This window comes from Pristiophorus japonicus, chromosome 8 (assembly GCF_044704955.1).
Source record: "Pristiophorus japonicus isolate sPriJap1 chromosome 8, sPriJap1.hap1, whole genome shotgun sequence".
Classification (NCBI taxonomy): Eukaryota; Metazoa; Chordata; class Chondrichthyes; family Pristiophoridae; genus Pristiophorus; species Pristiophorus japonicus.
The window spans coordinates 35104167-35120487 of NC_091984.1; the positions used below are offsets into that span (position 1 = coordinate 35104167).

Below are 16321 nucleotides of genomic sequence, written 5' to 3' on the forward strand. Positions count from 1 at the left end.
CTCCAGAGTGCCTCTCTAACCTGTGAGGCCTGCTTAAATACCTGTGCTCCCAAGAGATTATGGGATCCCTTGGGACTCCAGTGGATGAGCCCTCTGGTGGCTGTACAAAGTAAATACAAGTTTACATATATAACACATGGAATAACAAAGTGCTGCAATGGAGGCTCAGGTTGCTGCCATGGTGGATAAGAACATAAGAAATAGGAGCAGGAGTAGGCCATTTAGAAACATAGAAAATAGGTGCAAGAGTTGGACCCTTGAGCCTGCTCCGCCATTTAATATCATGACTGCTCTGGCCTTGGTCTCAGCTCCACTTCCCTGCCCGCTCCCCATAACCCTTCACTCCCTATCACTCAAAAATATGTCTATCTCCACCTTAACTATATTCAGTGACCCAGCCTCCACAGATTTACAATGAGAAGACATTCCTCCTCATCTCCGTTCTAAATAGGCGACCCCATATTCTGAAACTATGCCCCTTAATTCTAAATGCCCCCACGAGGGGAAACATCCTCTCTGATCTACCTTGTCGAGTCCCCTCAATATCTTATATGTTTCAATAAGATCACCTCTCATTTTTCTAAACTCCAATGAGTATAGGCCCAAACTGCTCAACCTTTCTTCATAAGTCAACCCCTTCATCTCAGGAATCAACCTCGTGAACCTTCTCTGAATTGCCTCCAGTGGCAAGTATATTCCTGATACCCGCCCTCCTGTATGGCTCAGAGATGTGGACTATATACAGTAGACACCTCAAATCGCTGGAGAAATACCACCAACGATATCTCCGCAAGATTCTGCAAATCCCCTGGGAGGACAGACGCACCAACATTAATGTCCTTGATCAGGCCAACATTCCCAGCATCGAAACACTGACCACATTTGACCAGCTCCGTTGGGCGGACATAAGACCCCCAAAGCAAGCTCTTTACTTGGAACTCCTACATGTCAAGTGAGCCCCTGATGGGGAGAGGAAATGTTTCAAGGACACTCTCAAAGCCTCCTTGATAAAATGCAACATCCGCACTGACACCTGCGAGTCCATAAGTGGAGGAAAAGCATCCAGGAGGGCGCTGAGCACCTCAAGTCTCGTCGCCAAGAGCATGCAGAAAGCAAGCGCAGGCAGCAGAAGGAGCGTGCGGCAAACCAGGCTCCCCACCCACCCTTTCCGTCAACGACTGTCTGTCCCACCTGTGACAGAGACTGTAATTCCCATATTGGACTGTTCAGTCACCTAAGAACTCACTTTTAGAGTGGAAGCAAGTCTTCCTCGATTTCGCGGGACTGCCGATGATGATGGTGGTTTCACTGTTTCTTTTTCTCTAAATAAAGACTGATTATGGTAATTGGATCGTGGTGAAATTGGTGTTTTTTTTTAATGGCCCTGAAATTCCAGTTGGAGGCTTCCTGCGGGCAATCACTTCCGACCAGAGAATTTTTCCAATAGTACCTGGTAGTGCCGGAGGAGCGTGAGATTCCGTTGGGGAGGCCTTCTCTTCCTGCGCTGCGAAGTGAGCTCCTATCTTCCAGGTTCCCAGGCAGAAAGCATGTGTGACTGCTCAACCAATCAGGTACAGTATTCTCAATTAATAGCAATGGGAACTCCATATCCACGAGTTCTCATTACTATTAATTGAGAAAAAAAACCAAACACAATATCACCAATTAAAAAATAAAAACACACCTCACATAATTAAAATTAATTGAAATATCTTAGAGAAAAAAACATTTCTGACTTTTTAAAAAGTTTTTAAATTATGGTTTAAAATAAATTTAATGTAGTGAGCAGGGTTTTTAAAAATAAAATGTGAATTTGTTATGTTTTTTTTTAATGTTTTAAGTGTGTTTTAAAACGCTTACACCTGTAAAAGTAGGCTATGCGCCTGCTTTTATCAGGCACAAGAGTTTTAAGGACATTTGCTGGGCAAGATATGGGTAAGTACTGCAATCTTTCCCTTGCAAATGTCCTCGCTTCCGAGATGCAGATGATCTGTCAAGCTGGAGCTTGACAGATCGGAAAAGCCGGTTTTCAGTGTATGCGCATTGTGCGCTGCAAACCGGCTTTTCCGATGCCTTCCCGGGTCCGTACACACTCCGTACGGACCTGGGGAGGCCGGAATTTCTGAGCCATTGTGTTCTTCATGGGGAAGAGTTTGAAAGGATTGAGTGCAGATTGTGAACTTCTTGATGGATCCTCAGTTGTAGAAAATAAGACACGAGTTGACTCCTGACACACTCTGAAATGGCCTGAAAGACCTCAGTAGTCAGGTCAATCAGAGATGGGCAATAAATGTAGCCAATGTCATCCAGATCCTCATGACAAATTTTAATTACCGACAGACTACATGGTGCACTGGGTTAAAACATTGACCTTTTACCTCTTCCACCGCTGAGTTATAATCCAGATCAGACTGAAGGAATGGGGACAATTTTTGTCTCACTATCTATCGCCCTATTTTTCAGTCTGAACGGGTTGGTAGCACGATGATTTGTTTTTTTTAAAACTACCGATCACTTTACCTCACATCCAATTTACCCGATATACAAAAATCAAACCAATGTTTCCATCAAAATGAGCATACCTGCATTGTGTGGGAACATCCAACTCCTAAATGGATAAGCAAAGGATTTTCTTGTCATACTTATTCACTTGGGTTATCCATCATTCCAGTGAATTGTAAGTGGCTGCTGAAATTCTTAACAAAAATACATGATCAGTGACTTATGCTGCAGCACATTTATTCGCTGATCATTATGTCACCTTGCTGAGCAGAAAAAACGGCCAAAAAACATTTTTAATGCATTTAAAGCCCGAGGAGTGTTTTGTGAAGATTGTAGTCTAACCTGCTACAACGAAACATAATAAATATGTAATATCGGAGTCAGAAATACGTCTCATGCTCAGTGCAGCTGCATCATGGACACAAAGTCCAATTACACAAAGCATCAATCAAACATCTTTACGCATTAAGTAAATCCTTCCCTGGCACTGCCTATTTACACGGACAGAATATTAAATAAGGAGACCCGATTTAAAAACTGCCATTTATTTTAAATTGGATGGCTAAAAAAAAATGTTTGCTTTGGAATCGGTCTAAAATATCACAGCATTTTTATCATTATGTGGCTGCAGTGAATGTTGACCCATTTTTCTGCCCAAATCAAGTACTGGGAGACAAAAAGTTGTTGTATTGTGATGGTTAAATTGTTAAATGTACTGGCACGGAGACAAGGAATAGACATTTCTCCCATGTTTCTGTGCTTGCAGCCACTTGTGCTCCATCTAGTGCCTTGGACTTTAAAATAGAATCAGTTTTAAAGATAAATTATATTTTTGTTATGAAAAGGGACTGATGCAAAATAGCTGCAACCTAATTTTTAATAAACAGTAGTGCAAAAAATGGAATTTACATCATTTGTTTTATACTATGAAGGTTTTCCATGAAAATTATACAAATTATACTTTTATTAATTCAGCCCATTCATTTACTTCCCAACAGTCCAGTGATTAGATCACAAAAAAGTGAAAATTTTTATTTTTTATCCATGAATAGATTTTGGGTGCATAATTGACAATATTACAACACTTACATAGTATCCAGGGAAAAAGCAGTACTTGCTCAAATGGGATTCAAAATTTGTTTCCAGGATTTGGCAACACTGGAAAGGCCGCATTTATTGCCCATTGCTAACTGCCCTGAGAAAGTAGTGGTGAGTTTACTTCCTGAACCTCCCCATGTTGACACACACCCTGAAATGTGCATCATTCCAAAACCAGAGGCTCACATGGTAACCTGATCGCTGGCCTCCGGAGGAGGTCCACAAGATTATTGTCCCTTTTCCTGGAGGATTACCGGATCGGCATTGTTGCCCCCTCAGTGACTAAGCAGTGGGAGAAATGGGTGTCAGCCCATGTTGTGCAACTCCACGATGCAGCACACTGGTACAGGAACACCACACCGCCCACTCAGAATGTAATGCCTTTGCTAACCAGAACAGGTGCTACACCTTTTCATGTTTTGCCAGCGGGGTCTAAATTCACCGCCGCCGCCTGAAACGGGTCGCACCTACCGCTTTGTTGTGTTTTCACCACTGTGGTGGATGAGGTGGTCTCTTGCGCGAAATTCAGCTCTTTGTCATTTTTTTTCGAGCGGACCGGGAAGCTGTCATATTGGGGGCGGAAATGGGTTCAGAGAGCAGAAGATCAATCACAAGAGGGGCGGAAGTGAACAGTTTAGGTGCAGGAAGAATGCTCCCGATGTTGGGGAAGTCCTTCACTTAAAGGGGAGAGCCACTGCGAGCTCTGCGATTATTTTAGTTAGGTCCACTAGGCCACCAGGGAGGGTTTCTGCTGGGCCAGCGGGACGAGAGTCCCATCACAATGAAAGAAAGAAAATAAAAACTTGGATTTATATAGTGCCTTTCACGACCACCAGACGTCTCAAAGCACTTTACAGTCAATGAAGTACTTATTGCAGTGTAGTCACTGTTGAAATAGAAACATAGAAAATAGGTGGAGGAGTAGGCCAATTGGCCCTTCGAGCCTGCACCGCCATTCAATATGATCGTGGCTGATCATGCAACTTCAGTATACCATTCCTCCTTTCTCTCCATACCCCTTGATCCCTTTAGCCGTAAGGGCCACATCTAACTCCCTTTTGAATATATCTAACAAACTGGCCTCATCAACTTTCTGTGGTAGAGAATTCCAAAGATCCAAAATTCTCTGAGTGAAGAAGTTATTCCTCATCTCAGTCCTAAATGGCTTACCCCTTATCCTTAGACTGTGACCCCTGGGTCTGGACTTCCCCAACATCGGGAACATTCTTCCTGCATCTAAACTGTCCAATCCCGTCAGAATGTTATATGTTTCTATGAGATCCCCTCTCATTCTTCTAAATTCCAGTGAATATAATAAGCCTAGTCGATCCAGTATTTCTTCATATGTCAGTCCTGCCATCCTGAGAATCAGTCTGGTAAACCTTCGCTGCACTCCCTCAATAGCAAGAACGTCTTTCCTCAGATTAGGAGACCAAAACTGTACATAATATTCAAGGTATGGCCTCACCAAGGCCTTGTACAACTGAAGTAAGATCTCCCTGCTCCTATACTCAATTCCTCTTGCTATGAAGGCCAACATGCCATTTGCCTTCTTCACCGCCTGCTGCACCTGTATGCCAACCTTCAATGACTGATGTACCATGACACCCAGGACTCGTTGCATCTCCCCCTTTACCAATCTGTCACCATTCAGATAATAATCAGCCCTCCTGTTTTTGCCACCAAAGTGGATAACCTCACATTTATCCACATTATACTGCAGCTGCCATACACTTGCCCATTCACCTAACCTGTCCAAGTCCCCCTGCAGCCCCCTAGCATCCTCCTCACAGCTCACACTGCCACCTAGCTTAGTGTCATCTGAAAATGTGGAGATATTACATTCAATTTCTTTGTCTAAATCAATAATGTATATTGTAAATAGCTAGGGTCCCAGCACTGAACCTTGCGGTACCCCACTAGTCACTGCCTGCCATTCTGAAAAGGAATGTAGGAAACGGAGTAGCCAATTTGTGTATAACCAAGCTTCTACAAACAGCAATGTGATAATGACCAGATAATCTGCTTTTTTGTTATGGTGATTGAGGGATAAATATTGGCCAGGACACCAGGGATAACTCCCCTGCTCTTCTTCAAAATAGTGCCATGGGATCTTTTACGTCCACCTGAGAGAGCAGACGGGACCTCGGTTTAATGTCTCATTCGAAAGACGGCACCACACTGGAGTATCAGCCTAGATTTTTTTGTGCTCAAGTCTCTGGAGTGGGACTTGAACCCACAATCTTCTGACTCAGAGGCAAGAGTGCTACCCACTGAGCCATAGCTAACACTGAATGATGTGATATTTATCCAATTTAAAGAGAGAGTCTGCTGAATGTCAAAAGCAGGCTTAGCAATGATATAATGGGATACCCAAAATGAATTGACACTTGATGGGGGGTGGGGTGAAATTGGTCAATACCAGTGGTGTAAAGTAGACTCATAGCAAATCAGCATGTCTGATTTTCTTTCCTATTGAAGAGTTTCATCCCTTTGAAGCTGGAACTTTTTTATGGCCATTATCATGTTTTGGGATTTCTAAAGTGATTTTGGGATTGAGTTGTGTGTAAGCATTGTATTTTGAACAAAAGTGTCTCTGCTCAGATTTAAAAATGGGAAACCACAGGCTGCAGGTATTGAAGGTGTTTATTGAAACCAGATGGGCCAGTTTGTGAAATGTCACAGTTAACAGTCTGCTTCAAATGGACTCAATAATGGTCACTTCTTTCATCATGGGCTCATTAGACAGAACGGCCTATATATCCTGAGAAAAGCAGAAGTTAACGGGGCTGAAATTGCCCTCCGCCCCGTTTGGGGCAGTTAATTCGAATTATTTGATGAATTACTGACCGAATCGATGGGGTGGGGAATAGATGAAATTGCTTTCTTTTCTTTGAAAAAATCATCAGGGCAAGTTTTTGGGGCAGCAGAGGGGCGGAAGGCAAGCGCTGACGCGTAGCAACGTCCCTCCCCTTCATTTAAAGGGGAGGAATGCAGCGAGGCCTTGCGAAGCCTTCTTGGCACCCACTGGGCCACCAGGGAGGGGTTCAGCTGGGCCAGGAGTCCGGCACCCAAGAGGGGGTGCTGGACTGCCAGTTGGCGGCCCCGTCGAACCATGGCCGCCATTGTCGAGCCGACTGCAGAGTCGGCCGACAAATCAAATAAAATGCCGGCCGCGGCGCTGTTGCCTCCCCTTTAAAGATAAACGCACCGCCCAGCCACTGGCAGCTTCCCACTGGAGCAAGCTGCGGGGACACTGACTGGCAGCAGCTCCACTCCTGTGGGGCAATTTCCCTCGCGGGGCGGAAAGGAGTCACTGCTAGGCGGCAAGGGGTCGGCACATGCCCAACAACGGGTAGGAACGGGCGGAACCACAGGGCGCCGCCGGCCCCCGATTCTGGGGTAATTCCGGATGGGTTGGACCATCCGCCTGCCGCCCCAGTCGGGAAGGCCTTACTGCCCCATTGGTAATGGGCCTTAAAGAAGGGGGCAATTTCGGCTCTGTACCTCTCCAAAATTAATCCCCGCCCCCAAGACATGGTTTTATTGACAGGCCTACTGGTAAAGCACTAAGGCACTAAGGGAAGGAAGTCAGTCTCTCAGCCAACAATCAAATGACATTCCTGGCTACGGTCTCAAAAGGTCACATGGGTAGTCAGATTTCAAGCAAGGGACTGTGGCACACAGCCCTGGACCTGAAGCTGGAAGTTAAAAAGTAGCAGATCAGTTTACATAATCAGAAGTAGGCTGAAAGAAAGTTAATTCCAAAAGCAAGAAATCCAAAAGGGGAACTGGCTGTGCGGTTTATTATTTTCCCCACGATTTTGAGGAGAGGAGCGAGATTCCGTTAAGTAAGTGGAATTTGCTTTGACCGTTACTCTGCATGTTACCTTCTGTCTGTGTATGAAAGAAAGCAGGTTAACAATGTGTGTCTCGCCACGTCTCACTAAATGTTTCTCAGTCTGCCTTCAGAAACATTGGAGATTGCGCATGAGGGCACATGTTAAAGAGAGTGTGGCCCAAAAACAAGCTGGCACAAACTGGGCCAAATAGGGATCGGTTGCTCGAGAGGTTCATGAGATTATTTGCGAGTATTGATGACTCATTCCATCACTTTCCTGATGATTGGGAGGATTACATTTTTCCTCTTTTGTGTGGATAAGATGGACAATCTTCCTCATTGTCGAGCAGATATTAGTGCCATAGTTGTACTGGAATAGCCTGACTAGGGCGTGAATAGTCTGATAAGCAGGTTTTCAGTATTATAGACAGGTTGGTGTCAAGGCCCATAGTCTTTTCTATTGTAAGATCTCTAAATCTCTGGCATTAAATTGACAGCAAGACCGATTATTTTATAACAATTTGGAATAGTTTATTAAACACACACACATGCACATCTATCAGCAGTCATCAGCTATCCTACGGATCGACTAACTTACAACAGATACAATGATGTTACAATAATGATTCATAAAAAGGTATACGTCACTTCCCTCTGGCAAAGCACACGGCCTGCTTCTTTGTCTGTAGAGCAAGGTCCTGCTTTTGCCGTGTGATTCAGAAAAGAAAAGAAGAGACCCAGCAATCTTTGGCTTGACTTATTATACCCCTTAAGGCCATTGTTTCTCAGAAAGCCTCAGGATTGGGTCTTGGTTTCAGGGCCGTTCCTGATTGGCTTCTCCTCATACATGTGTCTGTCTGGAGGGCCAGTGCCATTCCTTGATTAGGTTAATGGTTCGCCAATAAACATCTTTTCTAGTTTGATGAGTTTCAAAGCCATGCTTCCTTTGTTACTTGAGCTCTGCCCAGCCAGGAGACATGAACTTGGGGAAGGTATCCATTTTGTTTCTTTGAACAATGCAGCCTTTTTGTATAATCTACACTTTTAACATTTATATACAGAATCAATTTTATTACTAAACACTTTTATTCTTACACTATATCTCATGCATTCAGCCGCTTGTTAACATCATACAGAGTGAGGCATAATGATGGTATGGACCATGGGAGTAGGCCGAGTAAGTTTGTGCCCTCAGCTCTTCTGACTGAAGGCATTTGTAAACACTACAGCCTTGTTTCTTGCACTCACATGTTGGGCTCTAACGTGGTTGAGGATGGGATGTCATGGACCCTCCTCCTCCATTTACTTGGCTGGTTGTCACTGCCATTCTTAAACTGCCTGATTTTCAGGCTCGACAATGGATAGGCGATGTGCTCCATCAGATGGTGAAGGTGAAAATAAAACTCCATTAATTGGTCATTTTTCTCAGTTGTAATTACAAAAATTTATAGAAATATATATAAAAAAGTAGACATTCTTGAGATCTAAAGCTGGAAGTTCTTCAGGTTTATCACAGATGGTGTCAAGTATTGAGTTATAAACACATGATTTCCTATTTGGTATAACTAATTATGCGGTTAACCCAGAATGACATGTTGGCTGTATGCTGCTGTGAGCTGCCACAGCTGTTGCTAAGTCAGATGTAGGTCAATTAATCTCATTAATTCAGGGATGTTGACCACCCATGAAGAACCACAGACTAGTAGTCCATACTAGGTGTGAGAGAATTATAATTAACAAGCTAGCTCACTGATGATGGCAGTCCTTTCACTAATAAAGGGCAATAAATGCTGAAAGTGCAATTGAGTTGCAGGGTCCTTTACACGATCAAAAGGGCACCCAGACAATATTGTTACTAAAATATATTGGTGAATATCTCTTTTTTTTTCGTACAAGTATTAAATTCACAAGTGAGCTGGGTCCCACTTTACAGTGGAATATATATATTTCACTACTTCCCTATGTATTCTGATTTACATAACCTAGGTGCAACTTAAAATATGGTCTTCTGCTGATAATTCAAAATCATCTATTTTGCACTAAATAAATTCAAATTGACCAATAATTTGAATTAAGCAATTGGAATTGAATAATACAAGAGGCTTTGAGAGTGTTGAAAATTTTAACATGTCCAGCAATTCGAATTAAGTGACTTTGAATTCAGACAAGTAGATTTAAGTTTATTAAATATTACCATCGAAAGTATACAATAAAATTTGTAGTACACATGGGGTCTGCCTCTACAAGTAGCTTGGCCTCTGAAAATTACATTTAAATTCCAAGTGCACTCTCTCAATCCTACCAGGCACCAACCAAACAAACTTACATCTGCACAGAGCTTTTCAAGTCCAAAAGGTCAAATCATTTATAAAACTAATAAATAGAGAGGAAATATGAAATATGAAATATTTCACATTACGGGATTCAGAAATGCACAGAAATATTTTCCTTTGTGTCGTATGTCATACAAATTGAGAGATAAAAATGATTTCCACTTGTATTATTTTGTTTGATTCTATCTATTGTATTCTGCTCTGGCCCCCATCTCAGATGTAAATGTGTATGCAATAATAATAGCGTTTAAAATACATTAAAAAGGCTTATCACATGATAAAAATGATGTATCAAAAATTACTAAAATTCAAACTGAGTGCACTTCAGGTTTTCTGCCCAACTGTGGAGAGAAAGTAGGGAACCAAATTGAATACAAAAAGTACAGGGGAGAACTGAACTGAAAAAAGAAATGAGGGGCAAAGAGAGTAGGAAGATTTTGAGAACAGCTGAGTAAGTAACAGAAAAGGAAAGCATTTTTAAAAACATATAAATAGTAATAGAGTATTCAAAGGAAGAGTAGGGCCAATTAGGGACCAACAAGGAGATATCCTTCAATATTGTGTACAGTTTTGATCTCCTAATCTGAGGAAGGACAGTCTTGCTATTGAGGGATTGCAGCGAAGGTTCATCAGACTAATTCCCAGGATGGCAGGACTGACATTTGAAGAAAGACTGGATCGACTAGGCTTATATTCACTGGAATTTAGAAGAATGAGAGGGGATCTCATAGAAATATATAAAATTCTGACAATTTAGATGCAGGAAGAATGTTCCCGATGTTGGGGAAGTCCAGAACCAGGGGCCACAGTCTAAGGATAAGGGGTGAGCCATTTAGGACCGAGATGAGGAGAAACTTCTTCACTCAGAGAGCGGTAAACCTGTGGAATTCTCTACCACAGAAAGTTGTTGATGCCAGTTCGTTAGATATATTAAAAAAGGGAGTTAGATGCGACCCTTACGGTTAAAGGGATCAAAGGGTTGGAGAGAAAGCAGGTGTGGGGTACTGAAGTTGCATGATCAGCCATGATCATATTGAATGGCGGTGCAGGCTCGAAGGGCTGAATGGCCTATTCCTGCACCTATTTTCTATGTTTCTAAGTTTCTATCTTCTTGTGGAGGCAGAGGGCATGGCTGAGGTACTAAATCAGTGTTTTGCATCTGCCTTCACTAGAAAAGAGGATGCTGCCAATGTCACAGTAAAGGAGGCGGTCGTAGTGAAATTGGATAGACTAAAAATAGATAAAGATGAGGTACTTAAAAGGTGGGTTGTGCTCAAAGTATTCCAGATGGGATGCCTCCACAAGGGATATAGACAAGTTAAATGAGTAGGCAATAAGGTGGTAGATGGAGTATAATGTGGGGAAATGTGAGCTTATCCACTTTTGGTAGGAAGAATAGAAAGACAGAATATTTTTTAAATGGTGAGAAACTTTTAAGTGTTGGTGTTCAGAGAGATTTAAGTATCCTTGTACAGGAAACACTGAAAGTTAGTATGCAGGTACAGCAAGCAATTAGGGACTGGAGAGCAAGAGAAAGGAAGTCTTGCTACCATTGTACAGGGCTTTGGTGAGACCACATCTGGAGTACTGTGCACAGTTTACATAGAATCATAGAATCATAGAAAAATTATGACACAGAAGGAGGCCATTTGGCCCATCGTGTCTGTGCCGGTCGAAAAAGATCTACCCAGCCTAATCCCACCTTCCAGCACTTGGTCCGTAGCCCTGTAGGTTATGGCTCTCTAAGTGCACATCCAAGTACTTTTTAAATGTGATGCAGGTTTCTGCCTCTACAACCCTTTCAGGCAGTGAGATCCATACCCCCACCACCCTCTTTGGATGAAGAAATCTTTCCTCATCTCCCCTTTCATCCTTCTACCAACTATAAATCTATGCCCCTTGGTTATTGCCCCCTCTACTATGGAAAATAGGTCCTCGCTATCCACTCGATCTAGGCCCCTCATTATTTTATACACCTCAATTAAATCTCCCCTCAGCCTCCTCTGTTCCAAGGAAAACAACCCCAGTCTATCCAATCTTTCCTCATAGCTAAAGTTTTCCAGTCCTGGCAACAGCCTCGTCAATCTCATCTGCACCCTTTCTAGTACAATCACATCCTTCCTGTAATGTGGTGACCAGAACTCAAGCAGTACTCAAACTGTGGCCTCGCTAGTGTTGTATACAGTTCTAGCATAACTTGTATTCTATGCCTTGGCTAATAAAGGAAAGCATTCCATATGCCTTTTTAACTACCTTATCGACCTGTCCTGCTACCTTTAAGGATCTGTGGACATATACTCCAAGATCCCTCTGTTCCCCCACACCTCTCATTAACCTCCCATTTATTGTGTATTCCCTTGCCTTGTTGCCCCTCCTGAAATGCATTACCTCACACTTTTCCGAATTGAATTCCATTTGCCACTTTTCTGTCCACCTGACCATTCCATTGATAACTTTCTGCACTCTAGAGCTTTCCTCCTCACTGTCAACCACACGGCCAATTTTTGTATCATCTGTAAATTTCTTTATCATGACTCCTACATTTAAGTCTAAATCATTAATATATACCACAAAAAGTAAGGGACCCTGTGGAACCCCACTGGAAACAACCTTCCAGTCGCAAAACCTCCCCTCAACCATTACCCTTTGCTTCCTGCCACTGAGCCAATTTTGAATCCAATTTGCCAATTTGCCAGTTTTGTTCTTCTTATGTGAGAAATGACATACATGCCTTAGAGGCAGTGCAACAAAGGTTCACTAGATTGATCCCTGGGATGAGAGGGTTATCCTATGAGGAGAGATTGAGCCTATACCCACTGGAGTTTAGAAGAATGAAAGGTGATCTCACTGAAACACATGATTCTGAGGGAGATTGACAGGGTAGATGCTGAGAGGTTGTTCCCCTGGCTGGAGAGTCTCGAACTAGGACAACAGGTCAGCCATTTAAGACTGAGATGAGGAGGAATCTCTTCACTCAGAGGGTTTTGAATCTTTGGAATTCTCTACCCCAAAGGGTTGTGGATGCTGAATCATTGAGTATATTCAAGTTTGAGATAGGTAGATTTTTGGACTCTAGGGGAATCAAGGGATATGGGGATTGGGCAGGAAAGTGGAGTTGTGGTCAAAGATCAGCCATGCACTTTGGCAGAAAAAAATCGAAGAGCAAGTTATTATTTAAATGGAGAAAGATTGCAAAGTGCCGCAGTACAGCGGGACCTGGGGGTATTTGTGCATGAAACACAAAAGGATAGTATGCAGATATAGCAAGTGATCAGGAAGGCCAATGGAATCTTGGCCTTTATTGCAAAGGGGATGGAGTATAAAAGCAGGGAAGTCTTGCTACAGCTGTATAGGGTATTGGTAAGGCTGCACCTGGAGTACTACATGCAGTTATGTTTACCATATTTACGAAAGGATATACTTGCTTTGGAGGCAGTTCAGAGACGGTTCACTAGGTTGAGTCTGGAGATGGGGGGATTGACTTATGAGGAAAGGTTGAGTAGGTTGGGCCTCTACTCACTGGAATTCAGAAAAATGAGAGGTGATCTTATCGAATCATGTAAGATTATGAGGGGGCTTGACAGGGTAGATGCAGAGAGGATGTTTCTACTGATGGGGGAGACTAGAACTAGAGGGCATAATCTTAGTATAAGGGGCCGCCCATTTAAAACAGAGATGAGGAGAAATTTCTTCTCTCGGAGGTTTGTAAATCTGTGGAATTCGCTGCCTCAGAGAGCTGAGGAAGCTGGGACATTGAATAAATTTAAGACAGAAATAGACAGTTTCTCACACAATAAGGGGATAAGGGGTTATGGGGAGCGGGCAGGGAAATGGATCTGAGTTTGTGATCAGCCATGATCTTATTGAATGACGGAGCAGGCTCGAGGGGTCGTATGGCCTACTCCTGTTCCTATTTCTTATGTTCTTATGTTCTTATGATCTTCTTGAATGGCAGAGCAGGCTCGAGGAGCCTTATGGCCTACTCTTGCTCCTATTTCTTATGTTCTGAGGGAATTATGGGTCAAAATTGAGGAGGCTTTGACCCAATCTTCCAATCTTCCTTGGATATGGGAATGATGCCCAGAAGACTGGAGGATTGCAAATGTGACAGCTCTGTTCAAAAAAGGGGAGAGAGATAAACCTGGCAACTACAGGTCAATCAGCCTAACATCGGTGGTGGGAAACTTTTGAGAGGCTAATCCAGAACAAAATTAATTGGCACTTGAAAAAATAAGCATTAAATGAAAGCCAGCATGGATTTGTTATAGGCAATTCGTGTTTGACTAACTTCATTGAATTCTTTGATGAAGTAATGAGAGGGTTGATGAGGGCAGTGCGTTTGATGTTGTGCATGTGGACTTTCAAAATTTGATAAAGTAACACATAACAGACTTGTTAGCAAAATTGAAGCCCATGGGAATAAGGGGGATGTGGAACGTGGATACAAAATTGGGGAAGGGACAGAAAGCAGAGAGTAGTTCTAAACAGTTGTTTATTCGACTGGAGGGAAGTGTGCAGTGCAGTCTCCCCAGGGGTCAGTGTTGGGCCCACTGCTTTTTTTGATATATATTAATTATCTGGACTTGGGTATGCAGGGCATCATTTCAAAGTTTGCAGATGGCACAAAACTTGCAAATGTAGTAAACAGTGAGGAAGATAGTAACAGGCTTCAGGGGGACATAGACAGACTGGTGAAATGGACAGACACATGGCAGATGAAATTTAATGCAAAGAACTGTGAAGTGATTCATTTTGGTGGAAAGAGTGAGATGCAGCAATATTAAGTAAAATTGTAAAATTTTAACAGTGGTGCCGGAACCTGGAGTGTACATACCTAAGTCTTTGAAGGTGGCAGGACAAGTTGAGAAAGCTGTTAAAAAGGCATATAGGATCCTTGGCTTTATAAATAGAAGCATTGAGTGCAAAAGCAATAAAGCTACCCTAAATATTTAGAAAACGCTGGATAAGCCCCACCTGGAGTATTGTGGCTAATTTTGGGCACCACACTTTAGAAAGTATGTCAAGGCTATATGACAGGGTGCAAAGATTTACTAGAATGGTACCAGGGATGGAAGGCTTCAGTTATGTGGAGAGACTCGAGAAACTGGGATTTTTATCCTTAGAGCAGAGAAGGTTAAGGGGAGATTTGGTAGAGGTGTTCAAAATCATGAATGGTTTTGATAAGAATAAATGAGGAGAAACTGTTTCCAGTGACAGAAGGGTTGGTAATCTGCAAAAGAAGCAGAGGTGATATGAGGGGAAATAGTGCATGCAACGAGTTGTTACAATCTCACATGCACTGCCAGAGAGTGTGGTGGAAGCAGATTCGGAAATTACTTTCAAAGACAATGGGATAAATACTTGGAGTGGAAAAAATGTCAGGGTCATGGGAAAAGAGCAGGGGAGTGGGACTAATTGGATAGCTCTTTCAAAGAGCCAGCACAGGCATGATGGGCCCAATGGCCCCCTACTGTGCTGCACCATTCATTGATTTTATGAAGGCAACTTTGAGGTATAAAAACCTACACTGGCAGTTCAATACAATGCTACTCCTACACTGACCTGGTCAGCAGTATTGCCCCGCACTGATGTTGATGGAAATTAATGCTTACTGAATAAAAATATTCTTCACCAGACAAAAAGAAAAACAAGACTGAGAAGTTGGTCAGCATATCATTTACAAAGCTGAAGCAGGAAAATACATCTCTAATGCTTTTATTTGAATTAAGGAAGTCTTGTTTTCTAATTTATACTTCAGACTTTTCCTAATTGCAGGTTCTCCAGAATTTAGTCATTAATTAAAAAAAAAGTAACAATTAATTGTGAGTATGAAATCACCAAGGATACAGGTGGAAAAGATCAATGCTTCACGTGATGTAGGGCAACTTATTAAATCACACTACACACACATTAATGCCTTAAGGTGACGGTGTGAAAATAATTCATAATAAAATACTGTAATGTTTCAGGTTCACCTCAGGAGATCTTCCAGGGGAAAACCATGTCACTCGTGCAGGGCTGTGAGACAACAATGGCTTTAATGTCGAACTGCCAGTTCAAGTTGAGTTACAGTATTTACAGCTTTCCTCAAGTAAAATGAGCATATGCTCCACAGTTTGGCTTAAAATTTGATTGCCATCCAATAAAGGAGACTTTCTAGCATTTTCTAGATCTTTAAAGACCAATACAAAATGTTATGAATAAACCTTTATAAATCATTGATTAGGCTTCAGCTGGAGAATTGTGTCCAGTTTAGGGAACCACACTTTAGGAAGGATGTCACGGCCTTGGAGAAGGTGCAGAATGGTTTCAGGAATGAGGGACTTCAGTCAGGTGGGAAGACTGGAAAAGCTTGGATTGTCCTCCTGAGAGCAGAGAGGGCTAAGGGGAGATTTAATAGATGCGTTCAAAATTATAAAAGGTTTTGATAAAAGTAGATGGGGAGAAACGATTTCCACGGGCAGGAGGCTCAGTAACCAGAGGACAGAGATTTAAGATAATTGGCAAAAGAACCAGAAAGGAGAGGAGGAATTTATTTAGTTTTGCG

General features: G+C 42.4%; 1 protein-coding gene across 2 annotated transcripts in view; it reads left to right on the forward strand.

Annotated features, from left to right (window-relative positions):
• The first annotated feature begins 7272 nt into the window (after positions 1-7272).
• Positions 7273-16321, forward strand: part of LOC139268044 (palmdelphin-like) — a 153874-nt gene continuing 144825 nt past the window's right edge. For both annotated transcript variants that reach the window (XM_070886033.1, XM_070886031.1), the window contains exon 1: positions 7273-7451. The gene's annotated coding sequence lies outside the window, so the exon portion shown is untranslated. The remainder of the gene's footprint in view (positions 7452-16321) is intronic.